This window comes from Sciurus vulgaris (genome assembly GCF_902686455.1).
Source record: "Sciurus vulgaris genome assembly, chromosome: 7".
NCBI classification, from domain to species: Eukaryota; Metazoa; Chordata; class Mammalia; order Rodentia; family Sciuridae; genus Sciurus; species Sciurus vulgaris.
In genome coordinates, this window is record NC_136467.1 from 12,332,824 (window position 1) to 12,360,303 (window position 27,480).

A 27,480-nucleotide genomic window follows, 5' to 3' on the forward strand; every position below is an offset into this window, starting at 1 on the left:
CGGGGAGGAAGGCGGGCGATCCGCACGTCGCCGGAGCCCAGGTCCCGGCCCCGCGGCGCCCCTTACCTCGGGTCCGGAGCCGGGCACCGTCCGAGCCGGTCGCGCCCAGCTCTCCCCGTGGCTCAGCGTGAGGAACGCCGGTCGGAGTTGGAGAAGTTTCTGGGGTCACTTTGTTCTCCACGCGAGCGCGTGCCGTGCGCCTGCGGCGGTCAAGGCTGCCCCCCGCCCTGCGCGCAGCGCCTGTGCGCCCAAAGCCGCCGCCGCACCTTCTCTCGGGCCGCCCCGCCCTGGCCGCGGGCCCCGCCCTGGCCCCGCCCCTGGCCGCCGGCCACGCCCCGCGCCAGCCCCCAGCCAGCCGGGCCCAGACCCCGCAGCCCGCCCAGCACCGCGGCCGCCGCCGAGTCTCCAGGCGCCTTGGTTGCAACATCCCACTAACGAAAACAACTCAACAAGTTCGAGCCAGAGAGCCAGTCGCTCTGCCCAGGACTGCAGAGTGTGATGAGCGAATACCATCCTGTCCTTTCCCCAAAGAATTCACGTCAAGATGCTGCCCCGGCCTCACCAGGAACCAATGCAGCAGGAGCCAGGGTCTCGGTGGCAGTTCCAACTCTTCCCCGCTGAGACCGCAGACGTGGAAATGGCTTAAAGTCGGTGGAGGCAGTTGAGACTCCAGAATCAAGCAGATTTGGGATGCTCCAGGTGCAGAAGCTGTAAGGTTTACTGGAGAAACTTGAGCGCTCAGTGGGCGGGGATGAGAGAAGATTGAGGAAGCTGAGCCGCGAGAATAAAAAATAACCGCGGACCTGGCCTACCAAGGCTCTGCCCTGCAGAGGAGAGGGAAGGGAAGGGAAGGCAGCTGGAAGTGATGTGCTGCCACCGGGTCTCCAGGAAGCAGGCCCAAGACAGGACTAGGAGCGGAGGATTCTCTTTAGAGAATTAAGAATTAAGTAGGAAGGCAGCTAGGGAGAAAGCCTGACATTTTGGAGATCTGAGCCCAAATGAAGGACAGAGGGAAGCCACCACATAACGCCCTATAGTCTAAGATCATTGGTGAGTCCTGCAACCAAATTCACCCGTTTTGGGGACACCGATTGTCCTGGGAGCAGCCAGGTGGAAGTGTGCCCTCGGGCACAACCCACAGCTGAATCTCAGAGCGCAGCTCTAGGGCCGTTGATCAGTTAAGCTCCCAGATAGTTAGAGCTCCGTGCAGGTCTGGAAGGAGCATTCTCTCAACCATTCTCACAGTCTAGATGACCACGGTTTTAAACCCCAAGTGTTGGCTGGGATCAGACAGACCTGCGCTCCACGGCTTCTGTGCACACTGAACCAGCAATGCCAGACTCTTCCCACTATTTAGGTCCTGTCTCCAGATCCTTACACTCAAGGCTCCGCCTAGGAAATTGCATCCCGCCCCCCGCCCCCCCCCCCCCCACTCTCTGCTCAACCTTCCCTGCTCAATTCCAGCATCACCTCCTTGAAGGCACAGTTCCTCCTTAGGATGTTACTTTTTTCACCTCTATTAGTCTGGGGGTATTTGTGGGTGTGTTTATTTTTGTTACTTGTATTGCGTTTCTTCAGTTTTAAAATTCTTATTTTTTTCAGATTATGAAAATAATGTTTGTTGCATGAACTTAGAAAAATACATACAACCCAGGTAACTCCAAATCCTCCAGTCTTGTAGAGACTCTGTCCCTTGATAGCCAAATAACCAGAATCTGAGCCTCCATCCCATGTATATCAGTCTGGGTCCAATCAAGAGAAAGAAACCACACAGTGATTTGAACAGTGAATGTTTAATATGAAGAACTATCAATTGCAATAAGATTTGGAGTAATGAGGGATTGACCAACAAGAAGTAAAGAGAAATCAAAAGAAAATATGAACAGCAGGTACAAAAGCTTAAGAAATAGCCATTAAGCCTCAGGCTGAGATAAAGCCCTCAAGAGTGAGCCTCCTTTCCCCCTGGGGCCGAGACACAGATCCTGATAAGTTAGGGACATCACAGCCATGGCTCCCTGAATTGAAGAGATGTCACCTTGGTGTCATGTCTGCGGAGCCTGCTGGAAATCCACCCTTTAAAACTTGCTGGAGCCAGGCACGGCAGGAGAATCATGAGTTCAAGGCCACCTTCAGCAATTTAGCTCTGAGTAACTTAGTAAGACCCTGTCTCAAAATAAAAAAAATAAAAACGGGCTGGGGATGTGGCCCAGTGGTTAAGTGCTCCAGGCTCAATCCCCAGTACTAACCTTGCTGGAATATTCATTACAAAAGTACCTGAAGGGCAAGGTTTGGGGGAAAAGCTGCGCATACTGAAGAAGTCTGCTCAACAGGAGCACAGCCATCAGAAGACAAAACTGCCTTCCTCTAAGGTCTCACTGGCCCCCTATTGACAAAGCCTAACAAGTCTGCAGACAAGGCAGTTATTTAAAGGGCCCAGATCAATTTTTTTTCAGAGAAGGCAAAAAAGATGAATTTGGGGCTAAGAGGCAACAAGTTGATAACTGGAATTCTGTGTCTCCTCAGAAAGGCCAGGCATTGCCCAGGACCTTCTCAAACCTTCCTGCTCATTCCGGAAGAATACTAACATTTTTTACAAATTTCTCCTGGCTGGCACTTGACCCTGAACCAGCTGTTTTATCCTGACCTGAACTTCCTCTGCAAGCTGTCTCTTAGCATTTCTTCCCCACAGCTTCACCATAGCTGGAGACACCGATTCCTCCTCTCCCAGGTCCTCAAAGCACAGCTATGACTAAACTGTGAAATTCAACAAAAAATTTGACAGAATCTTTCAGGGCGGGTGGGAGTGGGGCATAGGAATTACAAAAGGGAAGAGAAAAAACTTAAGACCAAATAATAATGGTTCTGAAGACGTGAAAACATTTGTGGGGCCTGGGCAGGGAAACAGCAGGTCCCCTCCACATGGAAGGTATATCACTGTGTGCCCCACTGAAATCCAAGTTGCAATGCTATCAGGGCCAGAGGGGGGGAAAAAAGTTCCTCCTTACCCTCAATCTGAGTCCCACTCCATCACATAAAAAATCATCTGTGGAGATAGTTCTGTCAGTTAAAAAAATGAATGTGCATATCATATTAGTAAGAAAAATTTAGTCCCCTACACCTTGACTTACTCATTTAATGATCTATTTACTGAGTGTCTACCCAACCCTGGCACTGTCCCAGGCAGTAGGAATATAATCTGCATAACTGTTACAATTTGAAGGTGATAGTAAATTTAAAAACAACTTACAAGTATTATTTTTTAATGTCTCATAAATACTGTGAAGACATAGACAGTATAATACAGTTTGAGTACCCTGTACCCTAAATGCTTGGGGCCAGAGTGTATTTCAGATTTTGAAATATTTGCAGATACACAATGAGATATTTGGGGGATGGGACCCAAGTCTAAACATGAAATCCATGCATTCATACACGCAGCCTGAGGGTAATTTTATGCAGTATTTTTAGTGTGCCTGGGTTTTGACTGTGACCTGTCACATGAAATGAAATCAGGTATGGAATCTTCTATTTGTGGTGTCATGATGCCACTCAAAATTTTTGGATTTTGGAGCATTTCTGCTTTTGGGTTTTCAGATTAGCGATGCTTAACCTGTAATGAGTGTTCACAGAGAGAACTCAAGGGGGTCTCTAGAGAGGAACCCCCACTGAGGCACCAACATTTGAGCCAAGTCCTGAAGGACTGATGGAGAGCTGGATCATTCCAGATAAAAGGAATGGTGCATTTGAGGCTCTGAGCCCGAAAGGAGCCTGGACAGATGGACAGGAGATGAAGCCGGAGAAGCATGTGAGAACCAATCATGCATGGTCAGAAAAGTAGGTTAAGAATTTTGGATTTTCATTATTAGGCCAATGAGAGACCGCCAATGGTTTTTAAGCACCAATCTAGCTGGTGATGAATAAACTAGAAGCATCTGGGAAGAATATGGAGAATACATGAAGCTAATGCTCAGGATACAGGTTGAACCTGGAGACCGAAGGCTGGCATGCAGAAACACCGTGTTGCAGTGCACAGGCTGCGATACCCTGGGTAGATACTGGGGAACGAGAGACAGCCTTGACAGGTGGAGGTGGGTTAGCAGAGAAGGCTGAGAAGGCCAGGCAGGGAGAGGGGGACAAGGAGGAGGGCGTACAGGATCATCCCTGTCATTGGGCAGGATCAGCTTGCCTGTAGAATCACTCAACAGCCAAATAAAGAAAATCTACTCACAGAGAGAGATTCACATTTCCACTCCAGCAAAGAATAGGAGAGTGTGAAGATTTTAAATGGCCACCCTAATTTCATCCGCTCACTTCATGGCCATCAAGGTTTTCAAACTACTCAGTTATAGATCCTTTTCTATTCTAAAAAGTTAATGAAGAATAGTAATAGCAGTCATCTCATCGCTTAGAAATAGCCATGTTGTCATATTCTCTTAGGTTACCCAAATCTAAGGGAAGGGGTCTTGTCCAATACCTCTCTTTATCTCCAGTAACTTAGTACACTTTCTGACACAGAGAAGGTTCCTAGTGATGTTTTCAGAATGAATTCTGCCTTCTTCGAACTATGCAGTATTTCATTGGACTTTCTGGTCCCAGGATACTGAGCCAATTCAGCATCCTTCTCCTGAATTCTACCTCAAAGAGTTTCCTTACCACACGTTGCTTGCTCTAGGAGGATTCTTTTAAGTGATGGCCTTCTGCTCTCTTTCCTATCTTTGACAGTACTTGAAGGAAGAGAATCTTCCTGCCATGTAAACTCTCTGCCTTTCAGTGTGAGCGCCACCAGCTACAGAAGGGACCTTCTGCACGTACTCACACAATGGCAAAATTACTGCATTTAATACCTAGCTCTTTGGAGTGCAAATGCAGTTTTACAAGCTGTTTGTAGAAGACACAAGGATTCCAGCAATGGTTTGTCCCTCTAGGTGCATTTCCATGACTTAATGCCCCACAGCATTAATAGACTAATGCTCAGTCTCCCTCCCCAGTGGCCCGGAACCAAGGAAAGAGCAGACTATACTGACTCCAGTCCTGCCATCTCTTCGACATAGGCAGAGCCTCTGCAATGCGTCAAGCTAATTTTGGAGATGTTGAGATTTCTAGGAGAGCCTTTTCAAGAACACGTTTTCCTTTCTGAAGATCACTTGGCCAAATACAAATGGATCTTTTCTGCTGGCTGCTCGGAACTGCATGATTCGCTTTGCTGCATGTTTTAAATCCCTGAAAGAAAGAAGGAGATAGGTTTCATTGAAGCTTTAAAAACCGGATTTTTAAGATTTTTTTTGGTAGTTGTGGAGGGACAACATGTCTTAATTTTATTTATTTTTATGTGGTGCTAAGGATCAAATTCAGTGCCTCACACGTGCTAGACAAGTGCTCTGCCACTGAGTTACTGTAACCCCAGCCCCTCAAAAAGTTTATTTTAGCCCCAAATTTGATCCACCCTGCAGTGCCTTCAAACCATTTGCACATCCATATGGTGCGGTTGAGTGATTCAGTCTTGTGTGTGGGCACGTGTGTTCGTACCCTTGTGTACGCATGTGCACACAGGCAAGGGCTCTCTTCTCTTTCCCTTGGATTTATTTTACCAGTTTTCCTTCCCACCGACAAGTTACAAGAGTACATTATATATATTTGAAGGAATACTGGAAAACAAATAGCCACTTCATAGTATTATTGTTTCATCTCTATGATATCTAAAGCATATCTATACTTTTTCAGACAACTGCTCAAGATCCCAAATCTAAAAACTTGATTCATGTCAGAGAATCTCTTCTAGCCAGGACCACTAGCATCTCTACCACATCACTGGCATCTCCAAAGAAGAGACAGTAGTTCTCAGTATTTCCCGGGAAGCAGACCATTCTCAAATTGAGAGTGAGTTTTGATCGGAGCAGCCAGACTTGCTCAGGCCCCAGCCTGTCTCTTGAGGAGCCTGTATGCAGGTACCCTGTAATGCTCAGAAAGACTTACCAAAACCCTAAACCCTCAGAAAGGAAATCCTTAAAAAATTCACCTTGACATTCATTGTTCAAGTTTGCTTTATTTTTCACAGTTTATAAAGTTAGCTTGATGAATATATCTGAACATGTATCTGAATCAAATTAAAAGAATACTCTAAGGCTGCATGCCTTGACGATGTCTGATCGATTCTTGTTCACCACCTGGATGGAATTGGCAGTTATTTTCACGGGTGCCCTCAGTAAAGGAAGTGTGTTCCTGTTTCCATAAACTTACTGTGAAATGCAAAACTTGCAAAATACAAGCAGACCTTTTCTCTCAAATTTCCCTTTATGGCTCTAGTTCTACTTTCCAATTCCCTCATCCCATTAAACTTATTCTTGGACCTCACCAAAGGCTTCTCTGTTGACTCTCCCTGAATTCCTTTTGCTTCCTCCCAGGCCTCTCCATTTATGTTCAGTTTGTTTTTTCTTGTTTTTTTCCCCACTCTGTCCCCAAAAGCATAGTCCTCCTAACTTCCTGTTATATAAATGCTCATTGTTATTATTATGGAAAATATTGGGGTTTAGGGTTTTGGTTTCACATTTCTAAGGGGGTAAGAAAGACAGGAAAACAGGTAATACTTCTGCCTGCTGACAAAGATAAATTGAGTCCCATATGAAGTTGAAAGTTATTGGCATGGGGCCATCTGGTGCACAGATGGGATTTTTAGAAGGGAACTAATTTTTTTTTTATTTTGGGAGTTATGTATTTAGCAAGTGCAGATGATACAATGTAAGATCGACAGTTTTCCTTTAGTCTAATAACAACAGAAAATAAAATAGCATAAAAAAGAGATGGATGGATGAAGGGAACTAGTGTTTAAAGTTAAACTAGAGAATGGACTTCAGCTGGGATGTTAGAATTGCCTGTGTAAAAGAGCTGTGAAATCCGTCCAGGTGTATGGGCGAGTGGTTGAATCAGTACATACTAATCATCATGTGCTTCCTGAAAAAGTATAATTTGGTGATGATAAATAATTTGGGAGGCTATTAAATGAGCTAAAACTAAATCAGGCACAGTCGTGCACACCTATAATCCTAGCTACTTCAGAAGCTCAGGCAGGAGTGTCCCAAGTTGGAGGCCAGCCTGGGCAACTTAGCAAGACCCTATCTCAAAAATAAAATGGAGCTGGGGGTTTAGCTCCATCATCGAGCACCCCTGGGTTCAATTCTCAGTATCAACAACAACAACAACAATAAATAAACAGGACTAGGGATGTATCTGGATGGTAAATCACCCTGGGTTCAATCCCTAGTACAAAAGATTAGAAGGAGAAGAAGAAAGTCTTAGGGTATCATCTATAATAATTATAGTAAATCTTCATCAGTGTGTCATACATATGTATGTGTATAAAATGAATATATTTGCATGTCAATACATATAGACTTAACTGATTCATTTAACAGCCTTGTTGCACTTTTTGATTCTTAAAGGAATTTTCCAAACCTTAGTGATATATTGGAGAAGTGGTGTCATGCAGAAGTCCCTTTTTAAATTTTATGTCTTAGCACAAAATATAAATACATATTAACATATGCATGAATTCATAAATCTTTTTTGTCTCAAGTTTGAGCAATAATACCTTGAATTTGGGGCTACTATTTGCTTTTTACCCAAAGTCTCTAATTATAAGCTTTAAGAAAGTCACAAATATTAAAAATCCAAATTCAAGCTCTCAAATTGCATTTTTTCCAGCACTGAGGATAGAATCCAGGACCTCTTGGATGCTAGGCAAACACTCCCAGTCCTTAAAGTTTTCTATAGGACTGATTAAAAGGTTAATTTTGTATTATGAGACCAAAAAAAAAAAAGATTTTCACTTAAAAAAATTTAAAATTTTGATGTTAAAATATTCTCTTCTAGACTGTCACAGAACTATCATGAACACTGCAGCAACTCCCCATAGTTATAGATTAGTGAAATCTTTCTGCCCACAATTTCCCTCTAAGTTTTAAGAGTATTTACATCTAGCCATTTTTAAAGAGAAAGAAAGAGAAGAAAAAAAAATCATTGTTGACTACTCTTCACACCTCTGGAATGGCCCGCTTCCTTTCTCACTCTCACCTCCACGTCCCTCTCCCAAGATAGGGGAGGAGAACCAAGAACCAAGTTTGCAAACTGTATAAGTCTTCCACATCATTTTAGGAGCCAGCCTCAGCGAACACACTGACCATTTGGGGTTCCCTAATAGAAAGAGACAACCTGTGTGTTAGGTTTTCATAGCTGTGACCCAATACCTGACAAGAACAGCTTAGAGGAAGGAAAGGTTATTCTGGCCACAGTCTCAGAGGTTTCAGTTCCTGGCTGGCTGACTCCACTGCTCTGAGTCCAAGATGAGGCAGAACATCCTGGAGAAAGGACGTGGTAGAGGAAAGGACATGGCAATCAGGAGTAGAGAGAGGGAGGGGAAGGGGCCACAGGGAAGTTGCGACCTTCAAGGTCACTGACCCACCCCCTCCAGCCGTGCCCCACCTGCCTGTGGTCACCACCCAGTTCGTCCATTCAAACCAGGACGGACAGCTCAGGTTTCAGCTCTCAGTGCCATCAGTTCACCTCCAAACATTCCTGCACGACACACGGGCTTTCAGAGGACACCTCCCATCCAAACCATGACAACCTGCTTTACAAATGCAGCCCTGAGAAGGGGAGACAAAAGAGACACTCAGACTGGGGACCACTTTCCCTTCCTCCTCTCACCTCACCCTGTCTTCATTCATCGAGTGCAGATCTGTATTCGCAGCCAGCCATGGCTCCCTCCCTCCCTCTCCCCTTCCCTCTCCTCCCTCTCTCCCTTCCTTTCCCCTCCCTTTCCTTCTTTCTCCTTCCTTTCCCCTTCTCTTCCCTTCCCTTTCTCTCCCTCCCCGGCTCCACACCACACCCTTAAAGACGGGTCTTGTTTGTTGTCCAGACTAGTTTGAACTCCTGGGCTCAAGCAATCCTCCTGCCTCAGCCTCCTGAGTAGTTGAGACCACAGGCACTGCACCTAGCACAGATACAATTATCTACAATGAGAAAGGTTAGTATGGGCTTTTGTTTTTATTTTCTTGTGCTGGGGGTTGAATCCAGGGCCTCCACCACCTCCAGCCAAGAAAGGATGTGACTGGATTTGTGGGGAGTCCCACCTTCCCACCTGGACCTGACATTTCACCAAGAATCGAGGCCACTCCAGATTAGTATTCCTATTAGCCACAGAGAAGCAGACAGTGAAGCAACCAAAGCCATCCTCCTGCTGCCACCTGCTCACCCAGAGACACTAGGACATTCCAAGTTCACGTACTGGAAGTGGGTGGTTGAGAAATCCATCTTCTCGTCATGGGGAGGCAATGAGAAACTGCCAATTCAAAAGGTTCTAGAAGCACTCTGAAGTCCCCGTGGCATTGTCCCCGTGGCAAGGTAAATAGAGAAGGGTCTGGCTTGCTGTTAGCTGAAACTCTACCAGCTTGTACTGAAAACAAGTGGATAAATAAGCTGTCCACTTGAGGGTCACCATGCAGCCTCAAGGCCCAATACCATCCCCCACTCTTCCCCACCTGCCACCTGTGCAGAAAGTTACATTTTGCTCTGTGTTGTTCCCAATCCAACAGTTTCTTCCGTATAAAAACACTAGTGTGGAAGCCAGGCACAGTGGTGCATGCCTGTAACCCCAGCAACTTGGAAGGCTGAGGCAGGAGGTTCACAAGTTTGAGGCCAGCCTCAGCAATTTAACAAGACTCAGCAACTCAGCAAGACCCTGTCTGAAAATAAAAAATAAAGAGGACTGGGGTGTAGCTTAGTGTAAAGTGCCCTGGGCTAAACCTCCCAGTGCCACAAGAAAAAAATAAAAAACAACTAGTGGGAGAATGACCAAAAAACTCAAAACGAATATGCTCAGACTCCAGGGTGGCCCTCCCTCTCTCCGCTTCCTGGCCACCAGGAGCTGAGCAGCATTGGCTGGGCTGTTCTGCCTCACGTTGGACCCAAGAGCAATGACCCTGGCTGTCTGTGGACTGAGACCTCCAAAACCGTGAGCCCCGATAAGCTTTCCCTCCTCGTTGTTCTCATCAGCGACACAAAGCTGACCCGGACTCTCGAGCCCCACACCATTCCCACCCCAGTCCCTAGCATCTCCGTTTTCCACGCTGCTCGGGGCCGCCGGTGGCTTCTCTTGTGGCTCTCAGTCGGTTGCCTCCAGCCTCTCCTTCTTACCGCCTAAAGAGCGTCCCAACCTCTCTCCACTACCATCCCTGACAGTTTGTCCCACACAATGGCAGCAAATCAAGGTAGCCCTCTCACAGGTCAGGAGCTGGCAAAAATGGCATCCATCTGTGAACTCACCAGGTCTGCCCAAGCGGAGCCAGCTGTGGGCTTCTGCAGTCTTCCCACTACAGGTTCCTTCACTGTCACTCCACTGTCCCAGCCGGAGTGGTAGTGTCTTTATAACTGGCCCAGGACCTGGAACCTAGCACCAGAGCTGAGGAGACATCAGGGGGTCCTGGTTTCCCCTGAGAGCCGCCTGCTCCTCTCACTGTGCACACACGTTTTGCAAAGCCCTGTTCAGTGATGTGGCAGCTGAATGCTTTTCCCCAGGGGTCCAGAACCTCTCCCCACCTTCTCTGTCACCTCTGTCACTTTAGGCTCTTTCCTTACCATATTTAACATGACAGGCATCCACATTTCCCTCTTACCCCTTTCATCTGGGAGCCGGCCATTAGTAACTACCCCTCACTACCTCAGGCTGGTCAGCTTCAGCTGAGAGTCGGGACAAGCGTGGGCAGAACCATCTAGAGATGGCAACTCTGTCCCGGGTTAGTCTCTGCCTCCCTGGAAAGGAAGCAGAGGCTTTCCGTCCCCATCTCCACCATCCCGTAGGTTATTGTAGTAGGAAACCGTCTCCAGGGGGTGTGGCTCCATGGCAGAGCACTGCTCAGCACATACAAGGCCTGGGTTCCATCCCTGGCCCCACAGAAAGAGAAAGAAAGAAAAGAAAAAGGGGAAAAAATAGATCTATAAAGCTACAGCCAGCACACATTTTCAGGGACAATGAACGTAAGCATAACGGAAGGTAAAACCCATGTGGCCAGTGGCCCTCACACAGCAGGCGAGTTCATGGGCCAGACCCTGCAGTCAGAATGTCTAATTAAATCATGGCTTCACTACACACACCAGCTCTTCTACCTCAGGAACCTTCATTTCCATGTGTGTAAAACGGGGATAATAATCAAATTTACATGATGGAATTATACACAGAAGAAATTAGTATTTGTAAAGGGCACACATATGTAAAGCTCCAGGTGTGATAAATAGATAAAGACAGTTGAGGAATTCCTCTTGTCCTGATGTGCTACGTAGGCCTACTTCCAGTGTGAAGAACACACAGAGGCAGGGTGGGGGCCTGCCAGGTGCGGGGCCCTGAATGCTTTCTTGATGGACAGCTAATCTCCACATGCAGGTCAACAATAGGGCCCTGGATCTCTCTGTGGATCAAGACAGTTTTAGCAAAAATTGGCTTTAACGTGAAGAAATAACTATAAATTCATGAAGGGAAATTCAGACTGATGGGGTACTAACATCCATTGAATATTTATTCTGTGCCGGGCTCTGGGCTCTTTCTTTAGGTGATTTATCTCATTTGCATCTTGCAACCTCCTAATGAGGTCCCATTTCCCAGATGAGCAGGACCCTGAAGCTTACCAAAGAGGAGTCACCTGCTCACCATCACAGAGCTAGTGGTCAGCTGAGCACAAGGTGGATGGGCCTGACCACAAATCACACATAAGAAGACAGGACTCTTCATTTTATCCATGGACTTCTATTTTGAAAACATAGTTCAAGCTTTTCAAGTTCATGATCACTGTTCCTACCTGGATGTCTGTTAGATATTGGCTATTAATGATGTTATGGTTTCACTATTAGGTGTTCCCCCAAAACTCAGGTATGAAACAATGCAAGAAAGCTTAGAGGTGAAATGATAGGGTTATGAGAGTCTTCACTTAACTAGTTAGTTAGTCCCATCAGGGAGTTGTGACTGTAGGCAAGGAGGTGTGGCTGCAGGAGGTGGTCACTGGGGCGTGCCTTTGGGGTGTATATATTTTGTGAGCTGAGCTTAGATTCTCTCTCTGCTTCCTGGTGCCAGTTCCCAGCTGCTTCCCTCTACCACACTCTTCTGCCATGATGTTCTGCCTTGCCTTGGGTCCTAAGGAATGGAGCCAGCCTTCCATGGACTGAGAACTTTGGAACTGTGAGCCCCAGATAAACTTTTCTTCCTCTAAAATGGTTCTTGTCAGGTCTTTTGGTCACAGCAGCAAAATAGCTGACTGAAACAGTTGATTATGATGATGTGGCCTTAGGCCACATGGGGAAGGTGTCCCTGGCCTTCTCTGTGACATGCTCAGTATCCCCTTTAGGTCCTGGGCTAGAATCACACAATAAACAACGGCTGGCCGTTGCTAAGAGTGTAAACTGTGAACCTTCTCAGGGGATGTCTGTGCTGTAATTGAAAAACTGATCGCACCTTTGGGAACCAAAGGAAGGATGAGGTGTGATGGAATCTCAGACACGTACAAGCAACGAAGGCGAGTTAGTCAAGAAGGAAGAGCCTTCAGCCGCCCGGACAGAGAGGCCCTGGGGATACACATTTGTATGAGGAAATACTGTAATTGCACTGAGTAATTTAGCAATTCCCTTCCTGGCGAGACCTCCGCCTGAGTAATTTCTTACTGCAAAGTGCACATCTTGTACTGTAAGTTGTATCTGTGTCCTCAGTCCGTGTGAATTCTGACTCAAGTCAGGTTCCGCTGGCTTACCTGGTGCTTCCTGACAGTGGCTGCGCTGACAGGCACAAGGCAGCTCATAGTTGAGTCCATATAAATTTGGGGGAGTCCCAAATGCAGAGGGGCGAGTCGGCACCCTGTGGTGGGGGGTCACGTGGATCCAAAGGTGGCAGGAGAGTTTATCCTGGTAAGGAAAACACAAGTTCAAAGATCAACTTTAATGCAAGATGAGAAAGGGTGTGGAAATGTAATTGCCTTGTCCTTTACTGCCATTGAACTGAACTCGGTTTACCAACCCCACTTCTAGTTAGTAGTTGTATTAGTTTGCGAGGGCTGCTAGCAGGCTAAGTGGCTTAAAACAACAGAATCTTATTGTCTCAGGATTCTAGAACATCTGCAATCAAGTGTCGCATAGGGCCCTGCTTTCTTGGAGGCTGCAGTGTGCACCTACTCTGTGCCCTTCTGTCTTCTCTGGTTGCTGGCAATCTTGGTGCTCCTTGGTTTGTGGGCGGGTAGCTGCACTGTCTGCCTCTGCAGTCACGTGGCATTGCTCTGTCTGTGTGTCTGTCTCTTCTCTAATGCTCCGCTGCTCTTCTCCACAGGAGGTGGGGGAGGTGGGGGGGGGCAGTGTTCTTAAGAAGCAGGGCAAGAACAGCTGATGCCAGGGACATCTGGTTGGCAGACTTGCCCCAGTCCTCCCGCCTTGGTCTTTGTCATGAATGTCACATTGTCAGCCCTTAGACGTGCCCTCCTCACCTCTGCCAGGCTCCTAGGCCACTTTCGGCCACGTCCTGCACCATGCTTTGGAAGACAGAGCGCGCCTGGAAGGCCCGCCCCCACAGTGCTGGGGGTACACAGCCTGAAGAGGCGTCCTCTGGCTCTCAGTTCAGCCCTGGCTCGCCCCGTCCTCCCTCCCTCCCTCCCTCAGCTGACAGTCGATTTATTCTAGCCTTTGGCTCAGGCATCCTCCCATGACATCCTCCTGGCCGCAGGCTCCACACCGATGGAGGCATCTGGGGTTCTCCTCTGGACAGGGCCCTGTGTCCTGGACCCTTCACCACAGGGTCCTTCTTGAGAGAGTTCTCAGAGACTGGCGGGCATCTCTCCTGGTCCTTCGACTTTGAGGTTCTTTTGTTCTGCGCCTCAGATCAGGTGAGCACACACCTGTGGGTGCGCAACGGAATTGTCATTTGCTATGTGGCCACCTCGGGTCCCGCTGTGTCTTTCTGGTATCTTTGAACACCACGGCGGCAGCGGCTTCCTGAGGGACTGGTTCTTCAGCAGGGGGAGCTCTGTGCGCCTACTACCAGACTGCACCTTCCTCCCTCCTGCCCTTCCTCTTTCTTTTCACTGCTCCACTGGAGGGGGGCTTCCCCAAAAGGCCCCCCGTCTCCCAGGGGTGTTGCTCTACGATCTCCAGACTTTACACAGGGACAAGACCTGAGAGGCACGGGACAGAACCCTTCACGGCCCGGTCCAAACCCCTCGTCCTCTCCATCCACTCCTGGCCTCAGTCCCAGCCCAGAGGAGTTTCTCGGTGTCCACCTAGAGGGTACCAGAGTCCCTTCTCCATCCTGTGGTTCTCCTCTGGGATCCTCTGTGATCATATGCGTTAAGACGAAGGGACAGTTTACTTCAGATCAATCCTTATGATATGAAAAACTAGAAGGGAATCTAGGTAAAATATTAAGTGTACAAAATTCCTGTGTTTGGGTCATCCAAGAGTGGCCCAGACTCTGAGGTTCTCAACCAAAATCCCGGAGAAAAGGCAAAGTTGAAGAAGGAAGCTCAGCACTTGGCTTTCTGTTCCCCTAGATGCACTTGCCAACCACTAAGCTCCAAGGTGGCCACAGAAAAGACGTCTGCAATAACTGTGTCCCATCAGGGTCTGGCATCTGGACTGCAAACGGAACTGGGACAAACCGATGAATAAAAACAAAAAATCTGTCATTGCAATTAAAAGATGAGACCAGTTACTGTGGAAGAGGAGTTATCCAGAGCTAACGCACACATGAAAAGAGGCTCCACTCCTCAGCCATCATGAAAAGAAAAACCAAGACCACAGAGACTCCCCTGCATGCCCACCAAATGGCTAAAACTAAAAAGAAGACAATATAAAGTGCCGACAAGGATGCATGGGACACTCACAATGCTTGGGTGGTGGCAGCATGTCTTTGTACAGCCGCTTTGGAAAAATTTTGACAGTAGCTACTGAAGCAGCCAAAGACATACTCAACAACCCAGTGATTCTGTGCCAGGGAGCCTATGCAGCAGCAAGGTACATAAACGAGGACTGTTACATATGAGGCTGTCGACAGCATCATTCTGTGTAATAACCCAAACAAGGAACAACCCAAGTGTCCTTCAATCATGGGGGTGGAGGGAAATTATGGTGTATTCATATCATGAAATAGTATGCTGCATCAAAAATAGTTCAACTCCTGTGTGACCCAATGCTAGAAATCAGTCAGACATAAAATAATATGGACTGAAGTTCAAAAACGGTGAAGATAATCTATAATGTAGGCATCAGGGTACTAGTAACTGCCTTTGATGGAAGGGAGGGTTCTTGTAATGTCCTTTTTTTTTTTTTTTTTTTTTGTACTGGGGACTTTACCTCTAAGTTATGCCCCCAGTGTACTGAGACAGGGTCTAAGTTGCTGAGGCTGACCTTGAACTTGGGATCCTCCTGCCTCAGCCTCCCAAGTTGCTGGAATTCCAGGCATGCATGTCAGTGCCTGGCTTCTTCCACTTCTTTTTAAATGCTGCACCCTTGGCATGGTATCTTGAGCAATGTAAACGCTCTCACGTGCATAGCGGCATTTTCCCTTCCTGGCCTCAGGAGGGCACGAGGGTGGGCAAGGAATGATAGGAACAGCCCAAAGCTATGGTTAATGTTTTAAGAGAAAAACTTGTGTTCCAGTTACTTGAGGCTTCATTATACAAACTGCACTGACCACATCACATGGAAAAGCAACAGGGCAGCTTATAACACAGGGCAAGGTTGTAGTCCCTAATTGGAACGCACCCCAAGAGACAGACCTGTGGGTTTCAATAGCACCGGCCAAGCCAGGATGAGAACTCCTTCCTGCTGAGGAGAGCTCTGGGGCTCCTTGCTGATAAGGACAGACATCACTCGGCAGCTGTCCCCCTGTGCCAGGCACCATGCCCAGCATTTTGCAAGTGCTCTGAATGCCCAGATCAATGGGAGGAAAAGGAAGCTGCTATTCTCCCTATTTTGCAGATAAAGCAACTAAAGCTAATGAAGGCAATAAACTTGCCCAAGTTCTCACGGCTACTAGGAGTAGTGAAGTCAAGATTCATCTCCAAGTTTCCCAGCCTCTGACGCAAGGGCTGAGGGAAACATGCACAGAAAACTAGTGAACAGCTGGGCACAGTGGCACCACCTATCTTTCCAGCAACTCAGGAGGGTGAGGCAGGAGGGTCACTTGAGGTCAGTCTCAGCAACGTAACGAGACCCTGTCTCAAAATAAAAAATACAAAAGGCTGAGGATGTGGCTCAGTGGTCAAGCACCCCCAGGTTCAAACCCCAGTATCAAACAAACCAAAATCTAGTAAATAGCTAACAGCCTTGGATGACAGGATTTCTACACAAATAACTGTTTTATCATCGTCTGTGGTAAGTGCCACAGGAAGAAAGCAAGCAAAGGGTAATAATCACTCTGGCTACAGGGGGTTCAGCTAGTAGTAATAAGGTAAAAATTTCTTCCCCACATTACAACTTAATGAAAGTCACAGTGAAATCCCAAATTGGCGACTTCCTCTACAGTGACATGGTAGGGATGAGCTGATGCCAGACGCCTTCAGAATGTCTCCTTGAAGAAGAGGATCTTGAGCCTCCTGAAGGGGAAGCCGCTCTACCCATCCCCTCTGGACCACATGCCCCTGGTCTCCGCAGGCACCATGGAAAAGCCCCAGAGAGCAATAGGGCCCCTGGGAGAGACAGTGCTGGAGTGCTCGTCACAGGCCTCGCAGGCTGTGACGTTTCCAGGCTTTTTTTTTTTTTTTGGTACTGGGGATTGAACCCAGGGACACTCAATCACTGAGCCACATCCCCAGCCCTTTCTTTTTTTTTTTTTTAAATTTAGAGTCAGGGTCTCATCGAGTTGCTTAGGCCTTGCTAAGTTGCTGGGGCTGGCTTTGAATTGCATCCTCCTGCCTCAGCCTCTGAGGCCACTGGGATTACAGGCATGTGCCATTGCATCTGGCCCATTTTTATTGCAATATAGCCAGTGTTCAAGGTGCAAAAATCCAAGACGTCACTTACCACTCTCCATGCTTAAAGGAAAAGCATAAAGAGCAGCACCACTTTGATAAATATTGAGGATATTATTAATCACCATGAAACTGTAATTTTCTCCTTATACAAAAATAGCTTCAGTGTCTTTATCATATGCTTATTGTTATGCACCCTTTATTGAAGTTGCTGTATTTACCCTAGGAAACTTTATTATTTGTATTTGCATTTATTTTTATGTACTGTGATTTACTTAACTTGGCACATACCCCTGTGTGGCTTTCGTTCCAAACTTTAGAGCCAGGGTTCCATTCCAGGGGCTATCATTTAGGGCCAGCTTACAGTACTCAGAATTTAGTATTGGGGGGAACAGGAAAAACTATTGTTCAAGTCATTTTTCATTTATTTGTGAAGAGAAAATTTTCTTGGAAATCTCCTAACTTGCATGTTCTTTTATTTTTTTCAGTACTGGGGATTAAATCCAGGGAGATCTACCACTGAGCTATATCCCCAGCCTCTTTTTATTTTTTGAGACAGGGTCTTGCTAAGTTGCTGAGGCTGGCCTTGAAGTTGCAATCCTCCTGCCTCAGCCTCCTGAGTCACTTGGATCACAGGTGTGCACCACCGTACCTAGCTTAACTTGCACATTCTTTTTTTGAGTCTCCATTTGAAAGTTTGACCTCAGGGCTCCAAACTCATGAGCTGAAACATTCTTCATTTCTTCAAACTCATGAGCTGAAACATTGCAACGTTTTACAAAGATAGCGTTAGACTGAGAGCAAAAGCCATGGTCCTTCACTAGCTTAGGTAGGATTCCTTCATGGACGCCTGTATTCATCAGCCCCGAGGTGTGAACTCCAACAGGCACAGTTCCAGTTGCTGGGAACACAGTCACAGTTCCTGACGTAGAGAAAGTTCCAGGCTGCAGCAGGTCAAGCAGAGCCTGATCCCACTCCAGACCATTTTGGGGTCTGGGCAAGAGGAGGGCTTAACCTCATTCTTAGCATCCTATCACCCAAGAGGAAAGCAAGCAAACCCAACCCAGGACTCTGGTCCCATCCTCTTTCTATCGCCTGATAATTTTCAGATGGTAACAGTCCTGGCTTGATGCCCAAGTGCCACGGCTCTATCTGAGGTGTGTGTGAGCACAATTAGGAAGGGCTCGAGAGCCAGGTGTGGTGACACACACCTATGGGAGCTACATGGGAGGCTGAGGCAGGAGGATCACAAATTTGAAGGCAGCCTGGGAAACTCAGTGACACCCTGTCTCAAAATTTTAAAAAAGGACTGGGGATATAGCTCAGTGGTAGAGCCCTTGCCTAGCACGCATGAGTCCCTGGGTTCAATGCCCAGAACTGCTAAATAAGTAAACAAATAAAAATTTAAAATTAAAAGAAAGAACTTGAAGATGCTTTGTGAAATATCATCTTACATCAGAGACTCAATCTAAGGGCAAATAAGGTCAGGGTTGGATTGAACAAACTCAGTATTTTGCATTTAAAGTTTAATTCTGCAATCTAATTTTCCGCATTGTACTTTCTGTAGCTTTGTTTTCTGATTATTAACATATATATATAGCCATTATTTAAACAAAAGGCATACATGTAGCTGTTGATTCAGTAGTTGCAGAAAGAAGATAACAGGGAAATTAGACACTAGCGGCCAACAGACCAACAAGAGGGGTAGAGAATTCCAGATAACAAGAGAACAAGCAAACAGCAATCTTTTAGCTTCTTTGTGCATGCCCTTGCTAAGGAAATTCGGGAGTCTTTGGCTATAACGTGTAACTGCCAATCAAAATAAGTGCATAAATCCTCTTATGGGAAACTGTCCTTACTTGAACAATCATTAATTAAGGCAGCTGTTTTTATGATTTACAGAGAGGCAATGCAGAGGCAATGCTGAGCACACAGGAGTGCGATTCCATTACTTTCTAGCTGTTTGACTTTTGGTCGATTACTTAGCCGCCTCTGGCAGCGGTTCCTCATGTGTAGAGGGTTGACCTGTGGGAATATTGTGCAGAGTTACTGAGAGAAACGTGCAAGGTGTTCGCACACTCCTCTGGCCTGTGGCAAGTACACATTTTCAAAAGGTTGACATCACTACTACTTAAGTTTCTCAAAATTTCCAAAAATTATAAATAAGCTTTACATGTAACTTATGATATATATGGAATTTCGAGACTTCTCAAGGGTTTTAAAGGAGGTGGTTTTTCAATGTAAAAATAAACAGGCTTGCATGGGCCTTTAAAAATTGCACTGCACACTGCTATGCCCTAGAGTCTCCAGATTTCTCTGAGGAAGAAGGAACCCTTCATAAAACTCAAACTCGACTGTGCCCCAAACACCAATGTATCTCCAACACGTATGTTTTTATACTTTCTTCAGCAGCCTATTTAGTCTCTTTGTGAAAAGCTCCCTTGATTGTATGAAATTGGCCAAATCAGTAAATTAGATTAGCTGAATTTCATTTACCATGGAGTAAGAACACACCAGAAAAGGGCACATGGGATTTCCATTTCACAGGAAGTTTTCTGGAAGGCATGAGATCAGAGACGCTGTGTGTGAGTGACAGGAGGCCAGGCACACTAAAAATGGGCTCCGGGTCCTCCTGCAGCCAGGAGACCCACGCTACAGCTTGCTCTGAGAGGAGCTTTTCTTCCTCACAGACACAGTGGTTCATCTCATGGAGTAACTATTAATTCACATTTCTGTCAGGTTGTGAAAAATATTCCTAGCGGCCCTCATGAACTGGAGACTGTCCCGGCCTCTCTGGGTCACACATGTGGCTTAGTTCAACGTTAAACTCGCTCTGCAAGTTCTTTGGTCTATGCAAACAATGAGCTAAAAACCAGTTTTTCTATGTGTTGTTTTAACTTAGTAATTATGTCATAGAAGGTTCTCGTGATGGAGAAATGCCTGTGGAAGACCATATGTTCCAAACACGAGGAAGAGAAATGACGTCAGACGCCGGTCTCACATCTGAGGTGCACAGATAGCCCCCCAACACCAGTTTATGGTCTCCTCAAAGAAAAGAAGGACAGTCTGCTGAGCTCTCCTCTGGGGAAAGAAAACAAGCTTGCTTCATCTTTATGAAGATAAATCTACAAACCTTCATTAAAATTCCACTCAGGGCTTTAGTGCAGCTCAGTGGCAGAGCACTTGCCTAGCAAGGCAAAGCCCTGGGTTCCATCCCAGCACTGTGAAACTAAAACCAGAGCCATTCAAACCAGGGAAATGGACCCTAACTTAGCAAAGCAGCCTTGGGTCGGAGCTCTTTCCTGAGAGAACAATTGGTGGTGAAGATAAATCCCAATGCCTCTTTTCCTCCCTTTCATCCAAGATACAAGGGAAAGCTCATAAATTCAGGCAATCTCTCAGTTTAAAATATTTGTTGTACTGATGGAGCAAGGAGATTTCTTGAAAAGGCACCAACCCTCACATGAATTACACGCACTCCACTGTAATTAGGGAAAATGTTTGAAATGTCCTTTTTAAAGGAAGGCTTCACTTGTCATCCTCTGAAGATCTACTGCTGTCCTCTAAAAGTTACTTATAAAAATAGGAGACGAATCAGTAGGCATTTCTCATCTGGGATATAGTAGGTGTTATACAATGAGCCATCAGTATTTCCATTGTTAGTGACTCAAAAAACAACCAAAGAAATTCCAGTGGTCGTACTTGCCCCCACGAAATATGGCTCCGGAGGACATGGCTTCCAGTCCTGTTTGGTGGACAACCAGATGTGTGGCTGGGGAGATTTCCTAAATTGGAAATTTAGGTTTAAGATTTAGACATTAGATATTCTTTAGAGTCACCTCTTTTTGGTCTTTTTTGTTCGTTTTCAAAATCCTATGAATATCACCCTTTCATGACAGGGAGGCCAACTTTGGGTAGGAGGCAGTGACTTCAGTAGAGGGAAAACCATATGGGGTCAAGGGGTCCTTACATGTCTACACGCTCAGTGCCCAACCCTGTCCTGGAATACCCTAGACATTCCTAAGAGTCGTTGTTAGTTACAAATAAACGATAGCTCAAAGTCAATGAACCCATCACTGTTCAACAGAAGAAAGAACACTGTGCCTGAGAAGAAGAAAGACAAGGGAACTAATTAAAATTAGCATCTGAAGGTGTGGTTCACTTAAGATGCATTTCTATTTTGCTACTCTACATCCGAATCATTGATTTTTCTTTGCTATTAGATACTTTGTGAAAGTCAAGTCCAAGGTAAGTTCTACCCTGCTAACATGATTGCAGAGAGCAAGGGACTACCTGAGCAGAGGGGCCAGGTGGCTTTGGTTCTGTTTACAAATACACCCCAGCACTCACATAGTAGGTGCACAATAAACATGTGTTTAAGATTTCATGGAATACAGAGGGTTACAAATGATATGAACACTTGGCTAACACCTCTGTGTAGGTAAATACCCCAAACTCGTAATTATGAAATGCACCAATCCTTTACTGGAAAAAGGGTCATTCACACATGTCAACTGCAATCTGAAATGAGTCAACTACGAATCTGAAATGGAAGGCAAAAAAATCTAGTGCTTCAGAGGAAACGTGTTCTTTCTTCCTGGATCAGTCTAGACTTCTAAATCCCCTGGTTTCCATGACTCTAGACCACAGGTTTCTGCAAGGCTCTGTGTGTTTTAATTCACTCCGATGATGAGCACAGACTTTCCAAATCTCTTACTGGTTTGTACCAATATACTTCAAAGCAGGGTTTAAAGAAAACAGCGAGAAGGAAATAATATTAACCAACTCACTAGAAGTTGCGTTATTTTCATATAAAACAAAGCCACAGAATAGCTGTGCTGAGAATCATTCTGAGTGCCTACAATGGCACTTAGTGATGGCCATCGCTTGCCTTTCAGGATTGGCATTTTGTTCCTCTATCTGCCCATTTTTATTCACAAAGCAAAGCCATGTCTATGTGCCACAGGCCCTGAAAGTGCTTGACTTGGCAACCAAGGTGGGTATTCCCTTCCCAGGCCCCAGCAAGAGTCCAGGGGCAATTAACAAGGCCAGCATTTGCATCCCCCAGCCAGTGCATCTGCAGTGGTCCCAGCGGTCCCTGCCAAGAGCCACAGCGGGAGCTGGAGGCTGGAGAGACAAGCTGTGTCCTGAGCTAAACTTACTCAGAGAGGAAACTAGAGAGAATCAGCTGGAAGGCTTCTCTTTCTCCTCTTTGTTCTCTCTTCTGTCTTCTCTCTCCTCCTCCTCCCCTCCCCCCTCACTTCCTTCTCTCCCTTCTCGTCTTTCTTTCCTTCTTTCTTTTTCTGTGGGTCTCCTAAAAAATAAAAGAGTAATCCCAGAGGCTCAGAAGGCTGAGGCAGGAGGATTACAGGTTCGAAACCAGCCTCAGCAACTTAGTGAGGCTGTATGCAACCTAGTGAGACCCTGTCTTTAAGTAAAAAATACAATGGGCAGGGGATGTGGCTCAGTGGTCAAGCACCCTTGAGTTCAATCCCCAGTAAAACAAAACAAAACAAAAAAAAACCCCGAAAACAAAAACACCAAAAGTACAAGAAAATCTCAAAGAAATATTTCCCTAGCACAGATTTCTGAGGCCAGCATTGGTCTTTTCCCAACTCCTTCTACGGCTTGGCCCTTTGCTTTCAGAGTAAGAGAAACACATTAAGTTATGAAAAAGCAAGAGAAAACAAAGAGAAAATTCAACAGCTAGCCCTCATTAAGGTAACAAAGCTGACACTAATCTGAAAAGCAACACCCAATGTAACCTGCCTGAGGTATGAGCCGTCAGCCTCAGGATCAGCTGTGATCCTCCGCCACCCAAAAGAGGTTGACAGGATGATCTTGGCTCAGGACACTGAGCCATAGTATACTTGAAATATATATCATGGGATAACTTTTGAACTCTGAGCACAATTACGACATTTACCAAGCCGGCCAAGTTTTCCATGTAAACAAGAAAAATGTAGTTTAAATATTAAACAACTCCATTTCTAGGACAATCCCTCTTACAGTGGACCAAAGAAACTAATTTGCAGTTTGTATCCATTTGTTTTATTAAGAAGAGTGTATTTCAGTTATGGGGTCTCAAAGATTATCCATCTAGTAACGGCCAGTCCCCCAAGGCCAGTGCCTGAGGATGAACCTTTGAGAACCAGATGGCTCATTCAGCCACGGACCACAGCTTAAAATCCGGGAAGTGAGTTGGTATCTTTATTTCAGTCCTCTGTGTTCAAATTCCCAGGTCAGTGTCTGCAGGTGGAGTTGAGAAGGTGTGGAAGAAGCTCCAGTGTGTCTGTCCCTCTGCTCCTGAGTGGCAGCCTCTCCACTCAGCCTCAGCCTCCCAATGCTGCCATCTGTGCACTGGCACATTGATCGGTGGTAAATAAGTGCTTGTCCAGGAAATTGTCATCTGGGTGATTTACACGCACGTCCTGCGCCCCAGCGGGCACTAAAGAGATGGCTGCCTTGATAATAAATTGCCTGCTCATCAATATTCGGGTAAAGCAGTCCAAGTCGGCAGACTCAATAAGCAGCCAGCTTTTCTTCTGTTGAATTTTTTAAAGAACATACAACCAACTTCTGGAAAATTCCACCTGCAAGCAGCTAAGCTTGAGTAGCACTTGGCAGTGTTAAACTGCCAGCCACACGCAGGTAAGTCCCTGTGAGCACTTGCCATCCGGAAGTCAGACTGTGCTCCGGCCGCTGCGGATGTCTCTGCCCAGACACCCACTGAGCAGGCCCGGCAGCCCTGACAATGGTGCCATCCCCAGGGAAGAAGGAAGCAGCACTCAAGTGCGAGCGCCAGGCTCAAAGTCTACAGTGGCTTCCTCAGAGCCGGATGTGAAGGAAGGACCAGGACTTGGGGGTCAGAGTTCAGCTGAGGAGATCAATGGCCTCTAGGGGGTGCTGGCCTCTGCTGAGAGGTTGTGGCCTCTCAATCAGCCAACTGAGAGGAGGGAGGCTCAGGTGTGGGAGCCGACATGGCGGGGTAGGAGGTAAGGCTCCAGAGCTGGAGAGGAGGAAGAGGGGCTCGGGGCAAAGGTCATAGGCTGGCAGGACCCTGAGGGCCCCCTGGGAGGTGGGACCTCTCCTGGACAGTCCAGGACACCCAAGCTTTCTGAACAGGAAATGAACGCAGATGCTGTGCTCGATGGGAGGAAAGGCAAAAGACCGGCGATGGACAGTATGGTTGGGCCACTGTCGTGGTCCTGACCCTGGTTTTAGGGGTGGTATGTTCTGCTCTGCTCCAGATCATCCACTGGGATGCAGGAAGAGATATCAGTATTTTAATTTATATCTACTTTTAAAAATTTCATCTTTTTGGCCGGGGGGTGTTGCACGCCTGTGGTCCCAGCTACTAAGGAGGCTGACGCAGGAGGATCACAAGCTGCCAGCCTGGGCGAAAACTTCAGGAGACTGTCTGGGAATAAAAAGGGTGGGGCTGTAGCTCAGCGGCAGAGCACTCTCCCACGCGGAGGGCCCCCCACTCAATACCCAGTAATGCAGAAGAAACGAACCAGCAAAAACCCCGACTTTTGGAGTGTCCACTTTGTGTATTTAACTGTGCGCACTCATTTAACAGGAAGTGTATATGATACTAAACAAAACTGGAAGAGTGGACTGTATCTCCACTAAACACACATTTGATGCTAGGGCCCTGCTTAATGGTAGAGGCAGAGACAGCTAAGAGCCACTACAAAGGAAAAAGAGAAACAGTGAGCTGCTGGGCATAGGAAATGAAAGAAGGGAGGAACAAGAGGTCTCAGTGTTTCCATTAGGGAAATGGGAGAAACAGTTCTCCCCCATCAGACGAGGATGGTGGAGCTGACCCATGAGAAAAGAGGCAAGGACCAAGGGTCCCAGTAATGTCTTCCCACAAGAACGAGAATGTGCTGCAGAGGTGAGAGGGAAGTGGGGGTTGGGGGACACCGAGGTCAGAGAAGAGAGGCTTTCCAGAGGACAGGGCATCAGGAAGGTCAAGTGCAATGTCTCCAGGAAACACTCTTTGGAGTTCCACAAGGTCCCTGAAGACTTAGTGACTCAGTGCAGGGGAGAGGGTAGAACCAGGGTCAAGGAGGGAATGGACGGGCAGGTTCTGAAGGCAGCAGGCGGTGTTTAGATTTTAACTATTAAAACATCAGTGTCAGATTAGAACTGAAGGGGCAGGAAGGTGTGATGGGTCAGCTTCTCCTTCATCTGGACCCCTGAGGATTCCCTATTACTACTTCAACAGTGGTAAATGGTGACTGGGGCCCGGGCAGCGTGACATGGGGGGTGAGGAGATGATAAGGAGTCTGTCCGACCCAGAACTTTCCAGACAGCTCCAGTTTTCTGCAATGTAAGATAGCTATAATTTTATAAAGGCAGAAGGGTCATGCGATTTTTAAATCTACATACTGATTAGAAGGTTGGAAACTTCTCCCGAGTTTCACCTCTTATTTGAGAGTTCAATGTCAGAAGATCTGAATAGAAATAAACAGCAGGAAGAAGTTTGAATTCATTTGAGCACTGGCAGCAGGTCTGAGGACTCATCCACACACGGCGAGACATCTCGTCCCTGTCAGGTGCCATCCCCAAGGGCAACTGAGGTTTCCCTTCTTCTGATGGATCTCTGACCCCCAGGAGTGACCCCCTCAGTATTTGAGTTCTTCTCAGGTGCAGAATTGTTTACTATCCATCTGACAAATGAGAAAGTAAATTCACAGTGACACGTGAGAACTAACTGATGCTCACAAAATTCTTTGAGAGTCACAGATGAAAAGGGCTATTTAAAGGCAGAGTATTATCATCTGCTCAAGTTGGAACATGGAGAACAAACCAGATGTTCCCAGAGAATAAGCTATGTCCTGGGAGTCAATTCAGTCATTTGGGAAGCGGCATTACCTGTTTCAGGTGAAAAGCAGTAATTACTGATCATTCTTCAGTAGCTGGTCTTTCGGTTTCCAGAATTACCTCAATAGCCCACCTCCTTAGACACCGTGGATCTCATAGAAAACATCAGCATCTGTTTCATAGATGCTTAGGGCTGGAAGGGTTGCCTCGTCCTCTGCCCATCAAACTCCCTCTCTGGAGAGGCCACCGGGCCCCTGTCTGACACCTCCAGCAGGCTTCTTGTCACCCAGGCTCAACTTCTGCTAACTAGAGCTTTCAAAGTCCTTCTTACCATCTTTCTTGCCTCTGCAAGATGGGGTGTAGCCTGCATCTCAGCTGCCCTGAGTCTCTTTGCCTTCGGCCTTGGTCGTTCACTCTACCATTCCTGGATCATCCTTTTAAAATGCCTTTAAAATCGGATTCCACAAGCAAGGCCCCAGATTTCCTGCAAGAATGACTTAACTGTTGTGCGAATGTGTCTGTGTTCATCCAAAGTGTTTCCTGCAGTGATCTGCCCAAAATCGAAAAGTAAGACCTGACACGTCCACCGGGTTCCAGGGTCCGTGCGGACTCCTAGGACGCTCCCGGTGCCAGGGGCGGTAGTGAAGAGGTCCTCTTCCTGGGCTGGGGATCTAGCCCAGCACCCTCACACGCCAAGCACGCACGCTGCCCCCAGTCACGCCCCCGCTGAGGACCTTTATTTACTTTTAGTTTACTTATTATGGTGTGCTAGGCAAGAGCTCTGCCCCTGAGCTACCCCCCCCCCCCCAGCTCCCCGGCTCCTCTTTTGATCAACGGAATCAGCTATTACAATATCAATCCTTGATTTGGGCCAATGATAATGAAATTCTGCCAGTGAGAACCTCTGCTAAGAATAGAACAAGGTACGGACAGAGTTCATGGTGGCCTCTGCCCAGAGCACCATGGACCTACCATGCCATTGGTCACCAGGGACAGGGAGTGTGGATGACTTGGCACCATAGGAACAAGGACTCCTGACTAAACAGACCACAGCAGCATCCATGTGAAGGATCTCTGCCAGAGACAAAGAGGGTCAGAAAGAGAGATCGGAGCCAGGGGAAGCAGCACCTTGTGGAAATACATCTTGGCAAAGGGAGAAGAAAGAGAGTAAACTGTCAACACAAAGGACAGGGCCATTTGGAAACCGCTCACAGTGTGCCTTTGGACATCTCTTCCCATTCTTTTTGTTTTTATATATTTTAGTTGGCAATGGACCTTTACTTATTTAGATGCAGTGCCCAGTGCATCACACATGCTAGGCCAGTACTCTGCCACTGAGCCCCAACCCCAGCCCCCATTCTTGAACTTTCAATGGGGACGTCTGACCCACCTTGAGGGGAGCCCCTTGAATCTCTGAGCACTTGTTTGGCTGGGGTGGGTTGCGGGGCTACAGGTGGTGGGCACGTGTGAGGGCATTTGTGAGGCAGGTGGGACCTGGTACTTGCTGCATGCTGGCACTGCCCCCCGCCCAGACATTCAGGTACGGGTACAGCCCAGCTGGGGCCACAGGGGTAAGTGTGCCCAACCAGGGATCTGCCCCTAACTGCACACAATCTCAGCCAGAATTCACGAAGGTAACAAAAGCTGCGTGTGTGTGTGT

At 46.9% G+C, this 27,480-nt stretch overlaps 1 protein-coding gene and 1 long non-coding RNA gene across 3 annotated transcripts in view; both read right to left on the reverse strand.

The window, feature by feature from the left end:
- The window catches only part of TIAM2 (TIAM Rac1 associated GEF 2), a 204,890-nt gene extending 204,609 nt beyond the window's left edge, over positions 1-281 (reverse strand). For both annotated transcript variants that reach the window (XM_079148668.1, XM_079148666.1), the window contains exon 1: positions 67-281. The gene's annotated coding sequence lies outside the window, so the exon portion shown is untranslated. The remainder of the gene's footprint in view (positions 1-66) is intronic.
- Positions 282-2,249: 1,968 nt separating this feature from the next.
- On the reverse strand, positions 2,250-27,480 carry LOC306666531. Its single transcript, XR_013765325.1, has 3 exons — positions 26,793-27,480; positions 12,786-12,936; positions 2,250-5,220 (listed from the first exon to the last, which is right to left on the reverse strand). It is a non-coding gene; the product is annotated as an uncharacterized lncRNA (long non-coding RNA).